The following is a 7,322-nucleotide window of genomic DNA, read 5'->3' as shown; positions in this document are numbered from 1 at the left end:
GTCATCTCTAATAAGCTGGGCAAGTGGTTCAATACTGATGGCAAACAATAGGGGAGAGAGAGAGCAACCCTGCCGACAACCACGTTCTAATGTGAATCTCTCTGATCTACACCCATTAACCCTAACTGCTGCTTGTGGGGATGTATAGAGAGTCTGCACCCATTTAATAAAATTTGGACCAAATTTAAATCGTTTTAGTACTTGTAATAGATATTGCCATGATACTCTATCAAATGCTTTTTGGGCGTCTAAAGTTATGATCACCGATTCCAGTTTTTTATCCTTCAGATGGGAAATTATATTTAATAGGCGCCGAACATTATCTCCATAATATCGTCCTGTAATAAAACCGGTCTGGTCAGGGTGTATAATTTGAGATATTATCTTGTTAACACGTCTGGCCAGTACAGCTGTTAGTATACGCAGGTCACCATTCAGCAAAGATATAGGTCTATAGGACTGACAATCCGTCGGGTCTTTACCCTCTTTATGAATTACAATTATAGTTGCCTCAGTCCATGATGGTGCCATAATGTGTTTATCCAGTGCATACCTATATGCGTTCAGCAACAAGGGTGTCAGCAAATCCTTAAAAACCTTATAGAACTCATTGACATAGCCATCTGGGCCCGGACTTTTATTATTTTTAAGAGAGGAAATAACCTGCTTAATTTCATTCTCTTCAATTGGTTTATCCAAACCCTCTGCTGATAAGTTTGTCAATTCTGTTACATTAATGTTCTCCAAGTATCTTGCAAGGTCTGTCTCATTTGAGCATGTATCTGTATTTTTATAAAGTGATTCATAAAACTCTGCAAATGATTTTGAAATATCATTTGGTTTTGTGTGACAAAACCTGATTGGGATTTGATTTTCTGGACTATGTTTGAGGATTGTTGCTTCCTAAGTCTGAATGCTAATAACTTGCTAGCTCTATTTCCATGCTCATAGTACCTTTGGTTTGTAAATCTTAGGTTTCCTTCAATTTTATCAGACAATAGACTATTAAGTTCTCTGCGAGCCGCATTTAACTCTTTTGTAATCATGGTTGTTGTAAAGCGTTTATGTTTATATTCCAGAGTTTTAATTTTATCTTCCAATTCCTGCTGTTTGGCTTTCTTCTCTTTCTTTCTTGCAGAGGAAAATGAAATAATGCGGCCTCTGATATATGCTTTAGCACAGTCCCATAAGATTAAGGGGTTAGTTTCTGATGTGGAGTTGTTATTGAGATATTCCTTAAACTCGGCTGTTATAAAGGACAAAAAATCTGTATCATTCAGGAGGGAAGTATTTAACCTCCACTGTTTAATTGTTGACCTGTGCCCTACATCCCATTGTAATAAAATGGGTGCATGGTCAGAAATGGTTATCGGCATAATCTCAATATGCTTAATTCTGTGCAGATCTATTTTGGGGGTAAAAAAATAATCTATTCTTGAATAAGACAAATGTCTGTTTGAATAAAAAGTGAAATCTCTACTTCTCGGATACTTGCTTCTCCATACATCTACTAGGCCTGCTTCTGCAGCATGATGTTTGAGTGCTTTACTCATTCTAGACATTGATGTCTTGGAGGGTGGTTGTCTATCAGCAAACTGAGACATTACACAATTAAAATCCCCACCCATCAGCAATAGCCCTGTACTATGCAGTAGAATTGTATTGAACAAAGTCCTAATAAAACCCGGCTCATCTTCATTGGGTGCATAAACATTAAAAAGGGACACATCTACACCGTCTATCACACCATTAACTAGGAGAAACCTCCCCTCAGTGTCCTTATGGATTGAGGTTTTTGTAAAGTTGATCTGCCTGTGGATAAGTATGGAAACCCCTTTCTTTCGTCCAGATCTGTGGGAGGAGTAATATATCTTATCTGCCCAGGACTTTAATTTTTCGTGTTCTGCATCAGATAAATGTGTTTCTTGTAGAAATGCTATATGGCAATTAAGTTGTTTAAGCTGGCATAATATTTTCTTTTTCTTAATTGGATTATGAAGTCCTTTCACATTATAACTTACAATTCTTAAATCGCCCATCACACTCTAGATTCTAAATTTGAATCAACTAATTGGGGGAGAGGACAGGAAGCGGAGATGTTGATAATGGCTTGGTCTTTTATAAACCATATTAAGATTGAGATGAAATATTGTAACCATTCTGAGTGGACAAAGCAAACACAGATAATAATGTTAATTAAACGATGTAATTGAACCAAAGAGGATAACCCAGTTGCTTGATCGTTAAACTCAGGATCCCTGGGGAACAAGGGGATCAAAACCAAAACACTGAACCTAAACTGATCACAAACACTTAAAGTAGACATAACAAAATATACGTGGGGAAACTCGTCCCTGGCTGCTCAACAAGCAGTAGAAGTGCGCAGTCTAGATTTAAGTTGACTGTGCCTAAAGGTTAGCCAAGACAATAACAAAAGATAAAAGTAGACCAAATTTGAAACAAAAAGAAAAAGAGCAATATCCCAGGCTCCTGCAGTGAAATAAATACCACAGCTCTTTACTTCCACATATTCATGTGATAAATATTGGCAAAAGTATAACCTGCATAATAACGTAATGTAAATTGTAGATAAAGTAGGATATAGTAATAATAATATAATACTGATAATAACCCGTATCAGTCCTTATGGCCTTCTGACAATAATGTCATAGCTTTTGTTGTTACATACGCTCTTGGATGAATTCAGTCATCTGGCTCCGGCCGCTCCTCTGGGAGAATGCGCTTGACATAGTCCATGGCCTTCCGATGGTCCAAAAAGTCCTTACTCTCATCCTTGTACGTAATTCGGAGACGGGCAGGAAAAAGCAGACCGTAGCGTACGTCCCTCCGTCCTCGTAGTGCTCCTCGCACCTCTGAAAAAGCAGCTCTGGCCTTTGCGACACTAGCGGTGTAGTCTGGAAATATCGACACGCGCTGACCATTGTAAAACAGCGGGGCTCTGTCGCGGGCTTTCCGTAGGATCTCCGCAGCGTCCTCATCATAATGCATTTTTGCAATTATCACCCGTGGTCTCTCCCGATCTTTTGAACTCCCAAACACACGATGTGAACGGTCCACTTTCATGTCCCGATCGAGTTGTAACATCTCTCTCAGTGCGCTAGCAACAGCTTTTGGAGAGCTGGGGTTAGCCTCCGCAATTCCTGCTATGCGTATATTGCATCGCCTCATTCTGCCCTCCATGTCATCGCATTTATCCCGAATAAACTTCAACTCCTTCTTGAGGTTGGTCACTGTATCTTGCAGTGATGATACTTCATCGGACCATGTTGATAACCCCCCTTTCACATCTTGCACGTCTGTCTTTATGAGCTCCAAGTCATCACGGATAGCTTTTGTATCTTTAGCCACTGCTGTTTTAAGTCCTTGCAAATCGTTCTTGAGTACATTTAGCTCATCTGCTAACGCTGATTTGAGCTCCTCTCTTATTACTCCTTTAATGTCAGTTCTCAGGGACGCCAAAATCTCCACTTTTAAGTCCTCGGCCGTCATACCTGGACTTTCACTCGGGGTGGGTGAGGGTTGGTCCGTATCCGTGCGTGCGTCGCCCTGCACAGCTAACCTCGTGGTTGTCCTCGTTACAGGCCCCGGCCTCGCTAGATTAGCTTGGTTGCTAGTGCTTGCGCAGAATTTGTATTTCTGAAGCTTTTCCGCCATCAACTCACAAACACCATCCGTTCTCCTACTTCGTCTGATGTCACTCCAGTCTGTTGCACACGTTTCAGTTCAAAAGTGGCTGTTTTATGAAATAATATTACGGATTTTGCAGGAGCTCTGAGATATGCGTCCTACTCCATGTCTTACTCACCAGCGCCCCCCAGTTTTTTATTTTGAAAATCTTTTCAGCCTATACATAATGTACCTTTAAAGACCAACTTGAGTAACACAGAGCTTCAGGCAGAGTTGCTAAGTATCTACAGATGTGTGGACGCTGTCATCACATGTTTAAAATTGATTTCAGAAAACACGTCCCCTTTGAAAACTGCATTAAACCTTAGATATATTTTCAGATCTTCCTGTGGAACACGGTCACATGGCAGTAATTCTAGTTTGGGGTTTTGTGGTCGGTTTATTCCTCAGTTTGAATCATAACAGCAGAGAGGGGAAAAAAAACATCGATGTCACAATCACAACATGGAGAAAACAAGTTCAGGCCTGTAGTGAGCGTAAATGTTATGCAACTATTGTTTTAGTTGAATTGGAGAATAACGGAGCTGTGAATATGCTGCTTTTTCCTCGTAAAATGCCTTTGATTCTGTCTTCTTTGCTTGAATTTATTGTTATAGTGCAGCATAAGCTAAAAAACACAGGGAACTACATAGACCATGATCCTTTGCTCCATTTCAGCGCAGATTACATGAAAAATAACTGCTATTTGGTGCTTTGAAATCTTAATTAGTTGGATTATGACAGAATTAAAGTCTTATCAATTCAAACAATCCAACTAATTAAGATTTCAAAGTGCTAAATAACATAAAACAGAGCAAAGCATCATGGTCTATGTAGTTCCCTGTGTTCTTTTTAGCTCACACTGCACTATAACAATAAATTTAAGCAAATAAACTTAATATTTATGATTTATTGTGATGGTCTACGATATTCTTGGGAGACTTTTGACGATTCTAGATCAGAATATTTACGTTTTTGTTACACTCCTTTATGTTTTAGGGGGCTGGGACTGACGAGGCCTGTCTCATTGAAATCCTGTCTTCTCGCTCCAACGCTGAAATTCGGGAAATCAGCAAGATCTACAAATCAGGTCAGTTCAACAGCACGTTTAGGTTTCTCGCACAAATCCTGGAAATCCTGGAACCATGGAACAATTAGAAAAAGGGTCAAATGTCCTGGAGAATACACATTTAGTCTCCCCTTTTATTTTATTTTATTGCCATCACAGTAAAAAAGAGCACTTGGGATTTTGAAGAACCTCTAAAACTTACTAAAATGTAGGAAATTACACATCTTTTGCACAAAAATTTCACATTGTTTAAGTTGAGTTTTAACAGACATTTTTTTGGGTTACCGTAAAATCCGGACTATTGAGCGCACCTGAATATAAGCCGCATCAGCTGAATTTTAACAAAATGTTATAATTGTACGTATATAGGCCACACCTGAATATAAGTCGCTGGTGTCCACGTCTTCAAGAACGTTTTCAAGTTCGGGCTGTCTGCTTTTATCGCCTCTGAAAGCTTTTCTCGTCTTTTTGCGTTGAGTCAGTTCGTCACGCTGCCGTCGCCGAAGTCTCACCATCGACTCATCGACGCCGAGTTCACGTGCAGCAGCTCTGTTTCCTTCTTCCGCAGACACATCAGTCGCCTTTAACTTAAAAGCTGCATCACCTGTATTTCTTTGTGTGTTTTCCATGAGGAGGGTGTGTGTATGAAGCGCAAAATAACTGTTCAAAACACAATCAAACGAGAATCTTCCTCTGCGCATCACGCCGTCTCTCTACTGCGCATGTCTCCTGCAGAAAGAGCCTCTGTTCTGTCTGTATCATCTCAGTCTCTTGGAGGATTTCAGCAGATTTCAGACTCTCTCAGGGGCGGGGATAGTTTTATCAATCAGGTATGAGTGGATGTTCGGCATGTACTGAAGTTTAAGACGTTTCTTCTCGTCATTTACGCACACGAGTACGACGTATCCCCCTCACTAAGGTTCATTTAGCATCAGAACTTATTTTATCACACGCCGATAAACTCTTTTAGTGCTGATAATATCGCGAATTAGTGTAGCAACTTCACGTGAACCCTAGATCCATGTGTAAATCGCACACACAGCGGCGTTTTCTGCACTCAGGCTCCTTGTATCTGCTGTGTTACCAAACCATAGACCGTATATATGAACGAACAATGTGCCAAACAAAGAATCCGTCCATATATTCGCCGCATCGTTTTATTCGCCGCAGGGTTCAAAGTGTGAGAAAAAAGTACCGTCTTATAGTCCGGAATTTACGGTAAATTTGTGAATAGAATTGTATTTAATTCATTTGCGATCATTGTGGGACGACATTTTATTAGAAATTGTTGGTCGTGTAGTGTAGATCTCCTGATTACGTAGTTAAAATATTTTGGAAAAGTTCTGGAAAATTTGTTCAAGAAATGTGTGGGAACCTTGGCATTTTAAACTTCTAAAACGAAATCTAAATCAGGGACTGCAGATGGAAACTAGACATTTACCCGTAGCTATAATCTGGTTAATCTTTGTTTTTTATGATCTTAATTTCTCTGCACATTGTCCCTTCAAATAAACATTAAACTAAACTAAAAAGCTTTTTGTAATGACGTAAAAAAAAAAGTAAAACAAGAACTGAAAATTTAAGTTGTTTCGCTGCAAGGAGAAGTTAATTTCAGATCGAAAGCTGTGAGATTATGAAATTATTGATTTGAAAAAGAGTATTTAAATATAAAAGGACAATAAAAGGAGTTCATTATGTGACCAGTGAATGACCTTGTTTTACTTGTTGGTGATTTAAATCCAGACCTGCTGAAAACTCGTCACGTTTTATATTTGCATGAGTCGAGCCATATTCAAATGGTTTTCTCTTCCACTTCCTCTCTGCTTCTCATTCTTCCATCTGTTTACCTCTTCTGATTTTTCCTCCTCCAAACCTCTGTCTGTCTTTTTCTCTTTTCTCTCGATTTCTTTTTCCTCTATCTCTCTCTACTTCTCCTTTATTATCGCTTGTCTCTCTGTTTCTCTACTTCTTCCTATTTTCCTTCTCCCTCCCTCCGCCTCTCCCCCTACCTCTCTTTCTTTTTCTTCTTATTTTCCCACACTCCCTCTCTTTCTCTCTCATCCCTCCACCTCTCTACCTCTTTTTTCCTCCCCCACCCCTCTCTCTCTCCTTCTCTTTCTCTTTTCTGCTTCTGTTCTTTATTCTTTCTGTCTTTTTTTCTTTTCTCTTTTTCTCCCTCTATCTCTCTCTACCTCTCCTTTTTCTCCCTTGCATCTCTCTATTTCTTCCTATTTTCCCCCTCCCTCTCTTTCTTTCATCCCTCTTCCCCTCTATCTCTCTACCTCTCCTTTTTCTCCCTTGCATCTCTCTATTTCTTCCTATTTTCCCCCTCCCTCTCTTTCTTTCATCCCTCTTCCCCTCTATCTCTCTACCTCTCCTTTTTTCTTTCTCACCTCTCTGCCAATCTCTCTCTCTCTTTCTTCCTATTTTCCCTCTCTCTTTCTCCCTCTATCTCTCTTTACCTCTTTTCTCCCTCACCTCTCTCTGTCTCTCATCCATCCATCCTCCTTCCCTCCATCCCTCTCTACCACATTCTCTCTCTTTATTTCTTCGTATTTTCCCTCTC

The 7,322-nt window shown here is 39.8% G+C and overlaps 1 protein-coding gene across 1 annotated transcript in view; it reads left to right on the top strand.

Annotated features, from left to right (window-relative positions):
- Nucleotides 1–7,322, top strand: part of anxa11b (annexin A11b) — a 43,067-nt gene that overhangs the window by 21,324 nt on the left and 14,421 nt on the right. The window lies entirely within an intron of this gene.

Source organism: Boleophthalmus pectinirostris, unplaced genomic scaffold (assembly GCF_026225935.1).
Source record: "Boleophthalmus pectinirostris isolate CB_2022bp ecotype Guang Dong unplaced genomic scaffold, ASM2622593v1 HiC_scaffold_14, whole genome shotgun sequence".
NCBI lineage: Eukaryota > Metazoa > Chordata > Actinopteri > Gobiiformes > Gobiidae > Boleophthalmus > Boleophthalmus pectinirostris.
Note: the sequence above shows the minus strand (reverse complement) of the source record. Positions and strands in the feature narration are given on the sequence as shown.